A 19241-nucleotide genomic window follows, 5' to 3' on the forward strand; every position below is an offset into this window, starting at 1 on the left:
TTTGTAGACAGTGGATTTATTGGGAAGGCGGCCACTTTGGTTCAACCTAGCTTTTCTTTATAGAAATTTGCAGGAGGAATTCTAGAGTCTTTATTTGCAGCAGATTGGAGTTGTTTTATTGCAGCAGTGTGGGCTCTATCATTTGAACTTGTTTGACTATAGCTAGTTCCCATTTTCAGCTGGCATCAACCTTGTTTGAAGTACATTTGTAGTGGTACTATTCTGAAATAAATTAGACTCTACTAGTGCAGTTTTAGAATCATTTTCAGAATAGTATGTATTGCTACATATGATTCCTATCACTTCTATTTTATTCATTGTAATACCTATATTCTTAAACATACAAAAAGAAACAACCTTCTTTCGCAACTTCTATCTAGCTCTATAAGATCAAAGAAAAATCTATAGGAAAATATAATTTATATAATTAAACACAGGTCCCACCCTTGCCTTAGGATTTCAATCAACCTATCACTACAAATTTTCCATTCTTGCCTAGTTTGAAGGCAACCTAGACCTCAATTTGTCTCCAAGGGGCTTTGATGATCATCTCAGTTAAAATTAGGCAACTGGTGAAGTCTAATTTCCATAGCACGGTAAGACTTTGTCTTCTAAACTTAACAAAATTCCCTCTATAGCTGACCCGATCAAACTCTTGCAAGGGCCCAAAACTTGAAATTGCTACTATGTAAGATGCTAGACACTTCCTAAGAACAACTAAGATCACTGCTGAAATAAGAAGAGAGGGTCCCCATTTGCAATGGAGTGATAGTGTAAAAACATCACAACAATACCCTGTGAAGCAGCACCAACAAATAATTAAAGCTTCATGGAATATGGAAGTTTACTTTATCCAACATTTCTTCCAAGGACATTGTGCTCTGTTGCAACCTGGTGGAGGAAACAAAATTTTGGGTAAGATAAACTTCCAAAATCATTACAAAATAAAATAAGCAATATCATTCAATTGAGAACATTCACAATGACAGTCTTGAAAGGTTGCAAATGAACCTCTAGTCAAGTTCCAATCCATTTTACTTTTTCTGTAAAATTATCCTTGGTTTTTACAACTGTGAAAGTAAAAGGAAAGGGTTGATGATAAAAATATGAATGGGAATAAGCAAAGTAAAATACATGTAAAAGCAATGAAATTGACATGTACTTCATTCTTGTCTCTTAATTCTCCCTCCATCTATACAATTGGGAAGAAGAAACCTATGCTATATTAGTTTGTGTATTCAATTGTGTCGAGTTTTTTCTCATCGAAATTTCAGATCAGACTACATGATCCATCATTGGAATGCAAGAGAGCAAAAGGAACATAAGACAGATCATGTATTAGGGTCTAAAATGTTGATGACAAAACTCTACAAAATCTAATTCAGAAATTGATATAACATTGGTATGGATTGCGGAAATCTAATAGTTCTGAAGAAGAAACTGTAACAGGCCCAAAGAATGTGAAACTAAAAATATAAAATGAAAGAGCAAAAATATAAAATGCTAAAAGTATTGATTCAAATCATTCGAATACACACAGACTTGATACTAAAAATGATATTGAAACAATACTGAATAATATACTGAAATGCCATGAATAATACTATGAATAATATTGAATAAATTATATTGATGTCTGAGCATCTTTATATATTTTTATTTTCCCTTACAACAACTACTTACAGGAATAACTTCCCAGCAATTATATATTGAACTTATTTTATTTATCTAATCTAAACACAAAAACTAACCTAATTAATGTAATAAACCTAACATTACCCCCTTATTACATTAATTCAACAATTATTCTTGCTAACCTAATTAATGTAATAAGTCCAACATTCTCCCCCTTATTACATTAATCTAACAAAATTGAAAAGCCTTCACCAATATTATAAACTTTGATGAAGCTCCATCTTTGAAAGTAGTCTGCAACTTCAGATTGCAAATCCTAATCCTGAAGTTGAGCTACTTCACCAATCTTTGAAAGTAGTCTGCAACTTCAGATTGCATATCTTAATCTTGAAGTTGAGCTCCTTCACCAATCTCTGAAAGTAGTCTCCCTCTATGCAACTTCAAATTTCAAATCCTAATCCTGAAGTTTCCCTCCTATCCCAATATCCCAACTTTAGAATATAAATCCTAAAGTTGACCTCATAATAACATTGTTTCTACCTCTCTTACACAACAAGACATAGTTTCCTCCAAAATTTCACATCTTCATGGAGTGTACCTGATGCCTCCTTTGTGCTGCACATGAGATGCCTTTCCTCTGAAAGTCCACATCTCCTCCGAGTGTGTCTAATGCCTCCTCAAGTGCCGTAGAAACAATCACCACTAATATGTTTGGATGTCTTTCCTCTGAAATTCGACATCTCCTCCGAGTGTCTCAAACGCCATTGTTGAAATCCTGCCCCCCCTTACTCAATAGAAGGACAATCATGTAGCCAAGCGCCCCCTTTTCTTCAGGAACACAAATCTATAAATTCCCCTCTTATCTTCAGGGAGGAATTAGCCAAGCCCCAACTTTACAGGGACACAAATAGTGGCTTCTCATGCAGTAATCATCTCTAAGCAAGAAGCTAACTTGAGATGATAGAAATCCTCCAACCTCCATTGCCTCCATCCTCCTATTTTATTCACAAAAAATAGGATCTAGTCATCCAAAATCCACTAAAAGAACTCTTCTCCCCATTAATTAACCTACTCTGATACCACTGTAACAGGCCCAAAGAATGTGAAACTAAAAATATAAAATGAAAGAGCAAAAATATAAAATGCTGAAACTACTGATTCAAATCATTTGGATACACACAGACTTGATACTGAAAATGATATTGAAACAATACTGAATAATATACTAAAATGACATGAATAATACTGAATAAATTACATTGATTTCTAAGCATCTTTATATAGTTTTATTTTCCATTACAACAACTGCTTATGGGAATAACTTCCCAGCAACTATATATTGAACTAATTTTATTTATCTAATCTAAACACAAAAACTAACCTAATTAATGTAATAAACCTAATAGAAACCATATAACAAGGTGGTGCACAACATTTACAGAAGGGTCATTGTGGACATTTTTCTATGGAAATCTGGAAAAGAACTAACTAGTGTAGACGCTCCAATTTTTTGAAGTTCATAGTCCAGAGCCACAAAAATTGCATGTATTGCCAGTTTCATAGTTGACTGTTTAAAACTTTAAGGAATACACAACATGAGTTGTAATAGTTATACCAAAAGCAGGGGAATATCATTGGAAATGATTGAAAAAATAGGAGTCTAAAATTAATTAATACCACAAAATCATTGCAATATAGACAAGCAAGACATGAAAACAAATTACATAGAAATGGTGATCTGGAATATGCCTCTATATAAACAACTCCACAGCTAGAAAACATTACGATATTAGCCACTATAGTAATATATCATCCATTAACCATAAGAATGTAAATGAGCAATACCATTTAACCTTGGCAGTGATCTTAAAGGTGAAGGCTGAGGAACAGTACCTAGACCCTTCATATCGAGCTTATGAAGCCCATAAAACTACAACTACACATCATTCAAAATACTCGTTGTAGATTGACCAACCATAGTAAAAGCTTACATCCAATTTCATGCTCTCCACACCCTATCAACAATCACCCTCCTCAGGCAAGAGCCTATAACCCATTCTTACATTGCAAGCCTCTCATTTAGAGAGCTCTTGGATTAGAATCTACTGCTATTAACACATAATAATAACTAATCTTAACAATAATAATATATGAATAATCTATAATCAAGACTTCACTGATTACCTATAAAAAAAGTTAATTAAAACAAACAAACAAACAAAACAATCACCCTCCTCAACCAAATGGCTCTCATCGTGCACCCTCCTAGCTCCAAATTCATCCCTCAAACCCTCACATGCTATGACTTCACTTCCCGTTTCGAGGGTTCCATCCAAGCCCTCATTCTCCAGGGCTTAAACCTCCAACCCTTGCCTTTCAGGATTTATCCTCTTCACCCAGGGTTTGAAAACCTAAACTCTTTTTTTTTGGGGTGTTAGCTTCCTTTTCTAGGGTTTGAACCTCTAGAGACTTAATTTTCTTGCTCTCTTTTAGAGCTTGAATTGTTGAATCCTTGTCCATTGGGGTTTCATTTTACAGAGCTTTGATTTCTAGTGTTTCGTTTCTGACAGCTTTACCATGTTCTTCTAGTGTTTCACGCATAGCTCTTCCATGTACTCACTCCTATTCTGCATATTAAGATTAGCAACATTTGAATATCTCCTACAGCTTTCGCCAGGGCACGGATTATTGTAAATTGTTGCCCCTGAAAGAAATAACAATGGTGCTCAATTTCGCAAGCATAGAGGTTAAGATCAGACCAATGGACGCTTGGGAGGTCCCAATTTATTTTGTCTTCTTATCTCCTAAGGTTTCAGATTGTAATCACACCAATCAAAATTTATTTTACCTAGCAATCATTATTCTCCTATTCCCTATGCATTCGTCTAAATTATGCACTAATCTTGGTTAATGCAATGATTTCTAAAACAATGGGTATTAATGTTTGTTAGTGCAATGATTTCTATAGAAGCCACGAAGTTTCTACATTCTCCTGTGTTTTCAACCTAAGTTCACGCTCTCTTTGGAAGCTTCCATTATGATAATGGTAACCTTTAAAAAATGTTAATTGATAGCTTCATAATGATAACTTTGATAAAAGATTCGATCATAATTTTTCCATGGATTCTCTCCACCTTTGGCATCATTTGATCTGCTTCTATAGCTTTCATCGTGAGAATTGCCGGAGGCCCCTAAAGTCCTAAGTCCTCTTATGTGGGCAAATCAGTTAGGTAGAAAAGAAGTCTATTATGTCAAAGAATTTTATCCCACATGTGAACATGATGATAAAGAATATTTAGGAGCAGAGATTAAAGAAAAAGCAAGAATCCTAATTGCTCAATTGAGATCTAGTTCCCACCATTTGAGATGTGAAACCAATAGATGGAAGGTCCCTAAGCAAGAGTGGGAGGACATAATTTGTAGATTTTGCAACAAGGGTGTTGTGGAAACAGAGTGGCACTATCTGAAGGATTGTACAGTATACAAAGACATTCATAGCCAACACAAAGAAATGTTAAAAGTGAACAACATAAAAGACATTTTCGAAGGACCAAGAATCCTCAAGGAGGTCATTTTACTTATGTAGATTCACAACAAAAGACACAGGTTGGAGAAATCACATCAAACAGACTAGGAGTTCTATGCGGGTCCCTTAGGCTTATGGCCTCATGGACATCATTAAAAATCTTTCATTCATTCATTCATTTTTTCTTCTTATCTCCTTTGTTGGTGAGGATTTCATATTCTAAGGTTGGGGTCCCATGGGCATCCACTTCCTTAGAAGTAGAGCAGATGCTGCTGAGATTTTTTAGCATATTTAAAAAGGGAAGCGGTCTTATGGATTTATATGTGAATTTTCTTTAAAAATTAGCTCCTAAATTCAAGAAAGATGATTGTCTCATGAATTTTGAAAATAAAATGTTATGTTTCTTCATAAATTTGTTTAGTGGGATTATTTCATTTTGGTGGGAAAATGAAGACTAAGTTTTTGACAAATGGCATAAATCTTCCTTAAAGCTAGTGGGGCTAAAACTCCATTTTCACCCACTCAAATTGAGAGGGCTAAAAATTTGGGGCTCCTATTTTGTAGGAAAAGATTATAATTAAAGTTTTAGCGCCCTCTAAAAAATTACCATGGAGCCACCTGCTCCACAAAAATACAGCCCGAGCCCCTCCCATGAGACCCTTGCCTAATTGCACCGAATTTTAGCATGAGATTTTGAAATAGTTGGCAGTACTCTTTCATGCCCTCTATACATTCTACATTTTTCTTTAAAGTTAACTCTTTCAATTATGTCTGGAACATTTCACCAAGTTTCTCAACCCCCCTCTGTATTTTGACATATGATCACACCATATTTGCAAGCTTTCTCATTGGTTGTGCAGTAGTGATCAAGAAGCTTTGTTTTTTTTTCCTAGTATTTTTTTCTTTTTGTAACAAAGTTTTCTACACATTCAAATGGTCACCAGGGGCTACCTTCTCCACGTGGTGACTATTGTGCATCACAACAAGGAGTATGTATTTCTTCTATTTGTGACTCCTATTTTTGATTGATTGTTTTATCAAAAGGTGGAGTTAAATAGCTTTTAGGTTTGTCTTTATGGTGAAATTAAATAATAATAATAATAAGGGTTAGTTTGGTTAGTATTATCAGATATTGCATTTGTTTTATGTTCAAAGTTGTCCAATGTTGGATTTGTTTGTTTCAAATTAGGTTTTGTTGAGTAAAAATGAAAATTTGATTTAATTTCAATTTCAATTCTACCTTCTAAGGTGACTAATGACAATTTTTTTTTTTTTTTGAATTTGTTCCTACCAATATTGGTTCAATTCCAACAAACAAATGGACATGGAATTGGACAATTCTAGTATTTGACAATTTAAGAAGTTTTAAATGATTTATGGATTATGGTTGGAACTCTTTGGTTTACCTAGAATCTATAGTAAGAAGATGCATTTTTTGCATTTGGTCTCACAATTCTAGAATTGGAATACTAAGTTGTAATCATCAGTTATTGTATCTGTTGTAGAAAATAAAATACGTGTATCTATGTCACTCATTATTGTTTTATTTTAGACAAATCATAATGTTTATCTCTAGCACTAATTTTTATCTTGATTTGAACATTGAAATGGATGCTATTGTGCATTGTCCCTTACTTTTTCAAACTTTTCAACCACCCCTACTGCCCCATTTGGAATTGGGTGTTGGCCCTTCCTTTCTTGTTAAAAAATTTCAACGACACCTATTACCCCATTTGGAATTAGGTATTGGCCATTCCTTTCATTTTTTTATATTGCCTTCTTCTCATGTGGAAGGCGCAGATATGGTAGATGCCACTAATGTACTACATTTTTTTTGTTTTAAATGATTATGTTTATTACTTGTTTCTCGTTACTTCATAGTGTTGGTATATGTTGAGCTATCATTTGGCACGATGCTTAATGACAAGAATTCTTTCAAACACCTCTCTTGAAAAGTTAATCTGGGATCAACTCCAAGGTCCTGGGTGATCTTGCGACCTACTGGAATCTGCTCAATTGAAGATAAATTTGAATGTTCACAAGGAGGCCTTTGTTGGTTCAAATAATTAAGATAAAATGTAGAATCTGTTTGCTATTTCAAAAGAATAAAACACACAAAAAGAAATATATATTTGTATTTTTTAGTTTTTTTAATGGATATAATCTAACAATGCAACTATATGAATTCCTAAATTAACCACGTTTTTGTAAAAGAAAAAAACAAAGATAAGGTTACAAGAAGTTTAAGAAAATAACATGAAAGTAATATCCTAATGGACATAAGCCACGAAAACAACACATCTACGAGTTAAGCTTTCAAAAAGATCGGTGGGTAACTAATGAAAATAGGAGCAACACTTCCTTACTTCTATTGATGCAATCATTGATGGGAATTCAGTAACCATAAGATGTTTCACTTTTCATCAAATTGCAAGGCCACAAAAAGTGAACTCATGTGAGACGAAAAGCTATGCAGGAACAATATGGTGATCTCTTCTCGAACTAACTACGTCAGTGAAATTTGTAGACCCATAGCAAACACTAGAATTAAAAGATTTCACAACCAAAATAACACAATAAAACTATTAGCTCAATTACATTGCATGAACATACATCCAAAAAATATAACACACAAGTAGGCAAGAATCACTACACTACAAATGCGAGCACCAATATCATATATTATTGTATCAAAATAATGGTGGAAATACATATTACATTCTTGAATTTATAAGAAATCTTCTCTTTAATTTGATTTGAGTGAGAGATATCTTTATGAAAACATATGCTTCTAAACTAATAAGACAAATATATTTATGTACAAAATAACTCTCTAACTAGTGCTTAGTAGGACTCCATCCATATTTACATCATTTAATGGATGCATGAGTCTTTACATGCATTAAAAAAAAGAAAGCATGATAAAATAAGAATAAGAAAGCCTTTAGATGATGTAGGAGTGTCTAGAGGTGCCAAAAATAGAAGCTTCATCTTTACTAGGCATCTATAGGAGATAAACAACTATCAGAATGCATTTTCGATGCATGAAAAGCCCTAGATTTAGAATTGGCAATTAACTGTTGGTGTACCTCTAAATTCTTCAAAATCTTCTAGCAGACCTCTGAAAAAGTGCACCTTAGAAGTAGCACACCTCGGAAGCAGGTTCAAAAAATGCAAATTTTTGCCAAGTGTCAAAACTGAAATTCTGGCTTTTGGGTTTTGTTCCCCTTTATACAAGAGCTATGTCTGGGTATTTTCCCTTGAATTTCTCAAAGATCTTAGTAACTTGAGCTACATCTAGAAAATCTAAGGCTTCATACATATCCTTTACTTTTTGCCTATAATTGCTTACCTCGATGCGAGTCTCTGCAAAATCTCTGAGTTTCACATCCAACTCTAATAATGCTTCCTCGTTCTGAATGCTTATTTGATATCATCATCATTAGAAGCTTCTTCAAAAGTCTTCCAAAATTTCTCAACTACTATCTCTACAACTATCAATTTTTCCCTTGAATCATCTTCAAAAATTTCTAAACACACATCACTATAATGCTACTTTGCCTCCAAAATTTGTTCTTGGGTTTTATCCTTGAGCTTGTGAATCTTTGCATGTAATGTTGCCATTACTTTATTTCCATCCGCAATCTTCTCTATCCAATCATCAATATTATCTAACTCTTCTACTATATAAACCTCCATTAACATCTAATACCTTTGGCCTTTGATTGCCTGTAGTGCCTGCAAGTCCTTGCCCCAGGTATGTACTTCATCCATCAAACCAAAATTTTGATTCAAAATGGCCACTAGAATTTTCACATTATCTTGCATATGGTATAGCAACTTAAAATTTCCCTATATAATCTGTACACCTTTCTCTTCAAAACTTTCTCACCATTGCTGAAAAGCTCTCAAAAATGGGTCTTGTCCCTTCTCTCTAGTGATGCATTCAAAGTTTCCTTAGGATTTGCAGAATCTAAAGGACCAACAACTTTGTTCAAATACCCTTTTAGGATCTCATTCTATTTCTGAAGTGTTATCAATTTTGCCCCATCCTGTTCTAAGTGCCTAAACACTTCTTTAATTCTTGTTGTTACCATCAACTTAGCTGTGTCCAATGTAGGTTTCCCAAGCATGACCTCCTTGATTTGATAGTCTCTTGGAGTCAATTCTTCAACATCTACATGTGGAGGAGGGATTACCACATGAGAAAATAAGTTTTGGTTCTGATCACTCATAATGAAGGCTAATACTCGTGCATCCTTTGGTGGTGACTCAGATTTCCTAAGAACTTCAATCAATTCCATTCTATCCTCTTCCTCAGTAGTGAATTTTTACCTCTTGTTTCTTATGACTTCTTTCCTCAACCATCTTGGAACATGCTCTATCAGAGATTTGCCTTTCAAAGATGAAGGAGTTTTCTCTAATATGATCTTCCCTTTATCCCTCCTCTTTGGAGTCTTCTCCTTCTATGAGGGAGCCACACGATGAGCCTCTATATCTGTGGAGTCTACTATTCTCACCTCTATGTCTTGGGAAGTTTGCTAAGGTTGCTCACTTATTTTCCCTTCCTTTGACATTTCATCGATGAATACTTGTTGTAGCTCTTCTCCTTGTTCTTCTTGAACTTGTTCTTCTTCAATATTTGGAGGAAGAGGGGTAGTTGATCCCTTATCTACATAAAATGTAACATGAATGAGTGATGATGGAGATGATTTAGGTCCCTATGGCTTAGGTGGCAACCGACTCTAATCCTGTTATTGAGGTTGATTAGTTGGAGTGTCCCTTATTTTTTCTCCCACCAATTTAGTATCAACTGGCATAAATTCAAAATCTGACATCTAAAAGAGATCAGTGCCTTCGCCCTCTTGCTCATTGATCTATTGTTTTATCTCATCTTCCAATGTAGTGGACCGAATAGGCTGCTCAGGAAAAGATGGTGGTGTAACTATAGAACTTCTTCTCCATTGTAACTCTATAGCTCTTGCAAGATGAGTCCTTTGGTTTAAAGGAAGGTTATCCTCTTCATCCTCATCATCCTCTTCTTCTTCTCCTTTTGTGATAACTTCTAGGACTAATGGGAAAGGAATCACTCTCCTAATCACCTTTTGTCTCCTCTTGACCAGAGTCTAAAATCTTTCATCTTTTAATAGTAGATGGGGAGGCTTGTACCTCTTGTTGAGATGAAGACACCTCTTGTATTTTCATCTTAGCTCCTCCTTGTTCTTCCTCTGTTGGTGACACTTGAGGATTATCTTGGGTCTGTGTAGCTTCAATATTTTTTGACCTTTGTACATTTTCTTCCCCTGGCTGTAGAGGTGCTTGAGTTGCTCCCTCTTCTGGCTCAGCTTGTTGAGGAAAAGTCCTCTTCCTCTTACCTTTACCTTTCTGAGCCTGATAATATCCAACTTCTCTATCAAGTTGGTGCATTTTTTTTGGCCTTATTAGGGATTGAGTTGTAAATGTAGGCACTATAACCTTAGCTCCTTAACCTCTTGTTGAGTAGGCATGAGCATGGAAGACCACTACTTGAGGAATTGGATCCAACTTAAAAGGTCTTTTGATCTAATCCTTTGTTAATTTGATGACATGCCTAGTCCTATGATTGATGTCTGAGTTTTTTCTTTTTCAATCTCAACATTCATGATAGGTTGATCACCAATCTTATCCCTATTGAACAACAAATCAAGAACATCCTCCATATCCTATTGCATAATCTTCAAAGGGATCTTTAGTTTCAAGGCACTGCTTGCTAGATATAGAGTCATCCTACAATAATCCCTTATATGGATATCATAGTCATCTATTGTGTTCATCTAGTGGTTCTTGATTGTATCTTCATGTTGAAATGTCTTGCCAGCCAAATATTATCAAAATAAGGGTAACAAGAGTTATATTCCTCTAAGGGATATTGATCCCATCCAGGCTCGAAAGCTGGAATATCTTGTCTTCGAACCACACCAAATGGTCTTATCATAATAGGCCATACCCATGTTATTTTATGTTGTTTCCTTACTTTGTCATAGGTAGACAAGCATTGTCGAGCTATCTCAAACACTATAAGTCTATCACTAGGATACCTAGGGAGCTTCTTGGGGTTGATAGTAGTACTAGCTACCCTTAAATAGGTGAATGTTTGAAACTAGATCTAGTAGGCTCCAACCTCTAAAATCTTAGCCACTGCCTCCTCTGACATCCTCTTCACAAAATCCCCCTTAATGAACCATATTATTGTGAATATAAATGCATCATTCACTACTATGTATTCCTTGCTATGCTTTGGAAGCTTCTTTTTCACTAGCTGAGGATATCTATATAGGGCCATGTGTTTGCATCTTGCATGCTACCCTTTTTGTAGAGTCCTAGATAATTTGTCACCCTTACAACTAATAAGTATACCAAATATGATGTCATATACAACTTATGATTATTCTTAACTGCCACTAGTTGCTCATCCAAGTTCTCACTAAGAATCAAAGCCCCAATTAATTGGCATCTTCGTCATCTTGATAGTCTCAATAAAATGCACCATCCATATATTTAGGTGTCCTGACACTAGAAACCCCATGACTCTACTCAAGAGTATGATAGAATATCCAATATCTTCCTTCATGTATCCCCTCATCATGTTCGCTTTACCTGCTTTATGCCCTAGAGGAGTCTTCTAAAAATGAGGTATGAGGACTAAATGATTTCAAATTCTTCCTCAACATGTTACTTGTACCATCTTTCTATTTGGTGACAAGTTAATCTGATGAATTGATTTGCCCTCAGAAGATGGAACACCTTTTCTATGTTCTTAGTCTAGAGATTCAGGACGATCTCTCCAATTATGCTCTTTACGACCCTTTCTTCAAAAACATAATTCTCAATGAATGTCATAATCAATTTTGGGGACTGTATTGATGTTGGGTGTGATGTTTCATTGACAAGTCCTGATTGAATTAGAGCAGATATCAATGGGGACCTCTTCATGGGTTTTTTACATAATGCCAGGAATGCGCTCAAGTCTGTGTGACCCAATTTAGTGTCTCGGATCTCTGAATAATCATCTTGAAAGCATGACTTAGCCATAACACCTTGAAACTTGAACACCACGGGTTTTGGGACCATATTTTTAGTAAGGGAGGATGATAAAGAGGCCATTGAATCTACACAAAAGCAACATCTATTAGTCCAGAGTCAAATAAATATTAATAAATACAAATCCTAATGATGACTTGAACAAAACCGAGAAAACCTAAATGGTGGAAACACTAGAAAAAAACTAAAATAAACCCTAGAATGCAAAAAAAAGGGCACACTTAGCACACCTTTGATGTGCTAGGTGCACCTAATTACATGTTAAACCTTTAAATATGGTAGTGCACACCAACAGAGCTCATGGGGTACGCTTGGTGTGCACCTTATATTAAACTTAGGCACAAAAAAGGGTGCATATTTAGCACACCTCACGGGGTGCACTAAATGCACACCCTTTTTTTTCTTTGTGAGAGATGTTGAGGGTGCATAGCTTCACTAGGGTGTTAGTGTATGTTTTAAAAAGTTTTAAGTTTTTAAAAGTTTAGTAAACCAAAAAGGTGTGCAGCTACGCACCCAGATAGGTGCACTACAACACACCTTTTTGGGTGTTTTAATGTTTGATTGTAGTTAGTGTATAGGTGGGAGCAAGGGGCGGAGATACACCTAAGGAGCTACGCTATTGCAATGTGAGAGCTAGAAGAGGAAAAAATGACAAGCAAGGAGGTAAGGGGGGTCCCTAGGTTTTATAGACTGGAGACCTAACACACCCCTTGGTGGTGTGCAGCAACACTGCCATTCTACTATACATCACCAAGTAGTGATGCTTTCCTATGAAATTTGGCACACTAGCGCACTTGGGGAGGTGTGCTGGTGCACCATTTTTTCTTTGTAAAAATGAATTATGCTCTCTAATGATGATTTTTAGAATCTAGATTTTCAAACTAGGGGCCCAAATTGACCAAAAACACTAGGTAAAACCCTAAAAAGACTCGAACCCCAGACTAGGGATCCGAAAAGCTAAAAAATAAAGTAGGAGGTCCCCATTTCTAGGAGAAATTGGGCGTGCATTGTGAAACCACAACAATATAGAGTTGTTAATACATTACAAGTAAGATCAAATTTTCTTTAGTTCTATCATGGGCTTCAAATGACACTTGTTACTAATTAATGTGTTTATCTTTGCCATGTATTTGGTCATCAGAAATCATGCTTTATGACATTGTTCTTTCTTAGGCTTTGGTTTGGTATTGTTAACAAATCTTTCCACAATCTCACTCAAATCCACGAGAATGAGAAATGACATAAAATTTATGAAATTATTATAGTAGAATCCAAACATTATAAAATTTCATCCATCCCCAGTTCTCATTTAAGTGGAATTGGAATTGGAATTGACTTTCCAATTACACATTTTTAGATAGAAGATTACTTTAGGTTCTAGGGGTAAATGGGAATTAACAACTCACTATTCCATTTTATGTTTAAAAAAGAACTTAGAATATGTCAATTTTGGAATTTGACAATGATAATTTCAAACCAACTCCACCAAGCAAATGGGCCTTTCGAGATTAGAATAGTATTCTATCATTTCTTTTTGGATCTATGTATAGTAACAAGGCATATAATTGTGCAACAAATGAAGCATACATATTTTATTTGTTATAATAATTGAACTTGCAATCTTCGAATAGTATTCTAGTCATTTGTTTCTGGATCTATATATAGCAACAAGGCATCTAATTGTGCAACAATCAAAGCTTACATACTATATCCTCTATGATATTTGAACTTGCAAAGTCGCTTTCAAGAGTACAATTTCTTCATGTCCAAACCAATTTAGAGAATTATTATCATTTGCTACTATAAAATTTTACAATTAATCTATAAAGACATCAAAACTATTCAATCCTCTAAGTCAAAGGCTAAGATTTAAGCCTAGAAAATGGCTAGTTTTGGCAACCATCTCATATGTATGCCATTAATGTCATCTTGAATTACTAAAAATCCAATTTGGCTAGTTGTTTCTTATTCATTTGTACTCTATATCATCTCCAAGTTTATGAAGAAGTTTCATAGACTTTCAATTGTTGAAGTTGAAGTTGAGGGTATATGTAATGACTTGTCAGGCCAAAACCCAAAAGAAATTAACCTAAAGTTTCCCTAAGTTTTCCAAACATTTTTTTTTGAAAGATAATAAACAATAACAGATAATATGGAAAAAGCAATAACTCACGTACATAGAACCATCATAAACAAATTACATCTCTTAAGGGTTCTATGATGTTGAATCATGTGTATAAGTTTTATTAATATTAAATCTAACACATAACCAAAATCCACATCATGGAATATTCACAAGTACGAATCCATTGGGTAAGTGCACCAAGATAGTGTAAAAAAAAGTGGACACCCCCCCCGCCCCCCCACAATTTAGGGAAAAAAAAAAAAAACCCAATCAATTTTTTGAAAACCCAATTAGGTTATTTGAAAAGTGAAATCTCGGCCAGGCTTGGTATCCAAGCCTAGCCATTATAGTTTACAAAACCCGATCAGGTTTTGTAAACTATATATTTTTATTGTTGTTTGTGTTTGAGGGCTTTTTTTTACCCTCAACCAACAGTAACAATGTGAATTGAGAAGGGGACCAAAAAAACCCGATCAAGTTTACCATAAAAAAACAAATTTTATTGCATCTCCATCCATGGCGCCTTGCAAACAAGGTAAGTCTTCTTTCTATTCATCGTTTATGTATTTTTTTATCAAATTTTATAATTTGGTTTTGTAATTTATAAGTTTTGTCACTATTTTAATTTTTTTTTAATATAAATATCAATAATTAGCCATTATAGACAATTAAGGCAGTAAATTCTTGGTATCACCATCGATACTAAAATTCTATTTTTGAGTAGATCATCCTCTACTTTCAAAGATTTTTGCAATTAGTGTGGAAAAACTTAGTAGAGATTAGGGTTTTGAGCGAATACGATCAATCCATAATTATTGACAGTCAAAGAATTATATAAACACTGCAAATGATCTAATAACCTTTCAATCTACATCAAAATAATAATAAATAATAAATAATTTTTTTATGAAGTAGACCCATAGAATCGAGCAGACAATTTTTCTTTACACATTCACTTCTTTAAACATTGTTCTTGATTCAATAAAGTTGGAGATTTACGACTACGAAGTCGAACTGGAAAGATACGTAAATTGCAATCAGAGGTCTGACAGTGAAAGAATCTACAATCCAAACAAAAATTTACAGAAATGCTAAAAATTATAGCAGACTTGCAATGCCATCTTCTATTTATAGGATCATTATAGAGAAAATCATAATATAGAGGAAGCTTATCGAATAAACATCATTTTAATTGGAACAACACATGAGGAAAGATGATGTACGTTCTCCATGTTTGAGATGTAAAATCCTTCTCTTTGCAAAAATAAATGCAGGGTTTGAGTGGTAGCCAACTTTACTCATTAGGATTTAGGGCTTTTTGAGGGCTTCAAGGTTTCTTAAAGGCTCAAATTTCAGCTATATCAATGCCATTGTAGCTGCTTCAACTGGGTTTAACATGGATTTTGAGATATAATCAAAAGAATTATAAGGAAGTTTAGAAGGATCTTTGCATACAAACTGGTATTATAAATCCTTACATTATTTGAAAGTTTAATGGTATGATCTCCTTGGCATTCATATGCATATTTCACTAACAACAAATGTACAACGATTTTTCACTGTTGATCTCATTTTTCTTAAGTTTGAAATTCCCATTGAGGATCCATTTGTTGTGACATAAGAATAAGGTTTGGGATACAATGGCATAGGTTCTAATGATTTCCATGCTTTTCTTTTCATAGTGAAATTTAGTTTCTATTAATTCTGTAACCTTGAAATTTTCTTTTTTACTTTTTTGTGGCCACAAGGGTTTGGTTATTTTGTGCTTATCTTAAGGGTTTCATGTCTGCCGCATACCTAATGTTATTCTTATGTTCTAGAACCCTAGAGGACATTTGATTTCATACAAACACTATAGAAACATTGTTAGCAGATGATTATCTTCTATGGTTTCTATTTCTTGAGCCTTCTCCCTCTATTGTTGGTAATTTTTATTATGTAAAAAGCTTTATTCTTGTACCTTTACTAAAAATTAAAAGCATTACATAATATTTGTAGTAATAATAAACTATTAATTTAAAGTAGTAATAAACTATTTCTTTTCAAAAATGATGGCAAGTAGAGCAGTTTTAAGTTTTGTGAAACCTTCAAACTTGGAAAATAATGACATACACTATGATTGTATTAAAGGTCATGACAAGAATCCATTTTTTTTGGGAAATTTCAAAACCCTAAATTTGTTTCAAATTGGAAGTAGCTGGTGAAACATCCTTTTCCTTCACCATGGAGAACTAGATGACAATTGAAAAAGTATGGGAAACTTTGCATCAACAACCCTCGTACAAAGTTGAGGTGTGCAATGAAGAAATCAAATGCATTTTTGTCTCTTAATGAGCCCATTGGTTTGGAACATGCTAAAATCCAATAGACAAATTTCAATCATAAGAGTAGCATTAAAAATCCACGTAGAGAAATCCTTAGAAAGGCTAGGGTTGTGGCCAATGGTAAAACCCAAAAGAAATATATGTGGCAGGGTGACTTTGGATTTGAACTAGGACATTTTGACCCAAATCTCACTAGTTCGGTACAAGGCAAGTAAGCATATGGAAAATCCTCAAACCTTTAAAAATGACAATTTCCACATTTAGTAATTTTTTCTGCCAGGAAAGGATTTCAACCTAATATCATATTTTCCACTAAAAGTATTGACAGACAATTTCACTTTTTTAATCATACAAAATATGTTACCCATAATAGATTTCCATTGTATCCTCAATAGATAGGTTCTCTAACTAAACCAATGTGATTTCCCATAATACCCATGAAACACATTTTTGTAAGTTTGATACCTCAATTTCCAACTCATCAAATAACCCCTCTAATACATATATCCCCCTCACCAAAGGAATATTTTTCCCAAATCTCCTCGGCAACCCCCCTCACATCCCCAAATGACTCCTCTCTCCAATATTAATATAATGAAGGAAAAAGTTCTGATTATCAGCAATCAGGATAGCGAAGAGCATTGCAAAGATTGCCAGAATGTTGCTATATTTGCATTTTGGAATGGGCCAAAACATGAATTGATCAATCTCATTAAATGGCTAAAGTATTTCTGCCAAAATTAGGTATCTCCCACCATTTGGATAGACTAGTTTACATTCATTATAGTGATGAATATGTCAAAAAAGATTTCCTATTTGTCTTTGTATGCTATTTTAAAGGTTATGCTGTTAAATTATTAGAATGGACCCTAGATTGTAGGGAAGAATGGTTAAATCTCTCCATCCCAACCTGGATCTCAATTCAATCCATCCCTCTAGAACTTATGCTAATAGAGATTCTCAAGAATATAGGTGCATCAATTGGTAATTTGATAGGAATAGATGCTTCATATAAATATTGTAATAATATTAAATTTATTATCAACCTAGAGACTAATTATCTAGAAATCCAACCTACTAAGGTAATAACAAACAAATCTATCTATAACTTAAATTTTGATAGGTTTGAAGGAAAATTTTTGGAAATAATCATATTAGATGATGAAAGAAATATTACTTTCAAAAAAATTCAACCAACTTCGAACCTTAATGATGCCTTCCCTATGATGAATATAAGAAACAAAAAAGAATTCCAGGGGAAGTACATTCATGTTATAGCAGGAAAAGAAATTTTAGATTTAGAAGAGAGTGAAATAAGAAATGGAAAACCAGCAATCATATCTCCAATTTTAAAAACCAAATATAGTTGTCCTTTTATCCTCAAAGATCAAAAGAAAGTGCCAGAGCTACAAGTAGTAAAAGAAAAAGAATCTCATAGCAGAGAAAAAGGAAAATCTTCAAAACTTGAGAACACTAAAGAAATTATTGATCTGTTAGATAGGGAAGAAAATAAAGGCACTGGCTCACAATTGAAATTTGAACCTACATGCAAAGCTCAAAATTTTGATGGTATCAACAAAAGAGAAAGAACAAAAATAGATCTCTATTTAGCCAACACTAGGATACAAAAAACAACAAATAGCCGCAAGAGGCTAACAAAGAAACCAAAGGAAGCACAAGCTAAGGCTACTATAGAAATGAGTGGGAAAGAACATGAGTCAGAAAAGGATCCTAAATCTCATGACAAAAATATCATTGTTGATACTAATAGTACTCTTGAAGAAATTGAAAATAAATGTATCTTCTTTGTTGCATGTCCTGAACAAAGCAAGGCTAAATACACAAATGAATTAATGGAAACTCCATTGCAACAAAAAGGAGAGTCTATGAAGGAGAAAATAAACTCCAATAAAGAGGCAACTAAGATGTTCACCAAATTTTTGGAGACACCAAATACCTCACTGGAATTCTCTATGCATAACCTCAATGGGCACAATTTATGGGAAAAGGAACAAAGTAAGAATAAGGGAACATTAACACAAGATTTCCAGGACTTCTTGAATAATGATATGTCAAATATTGATGATCTAGAAAGGTTATCTTTAGATGAGTCTGAGAAAGAGAATTTGAAACTACTAACAGATGGATTGGTCCAAGTTTTTAACCTTGACAATATTGACAAAACTAGTGACTTATAGAAAGAGGAACTAATGTTGTGAGTTCTAAAACTAGGAGGAGATAAATACACCTTTGAAGACTTAAGAAAATATCTATTAATCATTGAGGATGAATATAAGAGAAGTAAACCTTTATAGATAGTTGAGGATAGAACATGTACATGACAAGGTGAAGCTAATAATTGGGACAAAACATGTAGTACTCCAGATCTAGTAGATAATATTCACACAGATGTTTAGATAACCCTCGCAGATCAGATAATGAAAGAAATCAAAGAAAATGATGTAAATGAAGGTCAACAATTGGAAAGTGTTGTAGATGAATAAGAGAACATAGAACAATTGGGTATTTTGATGAATCAAGAAGGATTAAC

The sequence above is a fragment of the Cupressus sempervirens genome, chromosome 7 (genome assembly GCF_028749045.1).
Source record: "Cupressus sempervirens isolate cs-2001-9-10 chromosome 7, ASM2874904v1, whole genome shotgun sequence".
In the NCBI taxonomy this organism is placed as follows: Eukaryota; Viridiplantae; Streptophyta; class Pinopsida; order Cupressales; family Cupressaceae; genus Cupressus; species Cupressus sempervirens.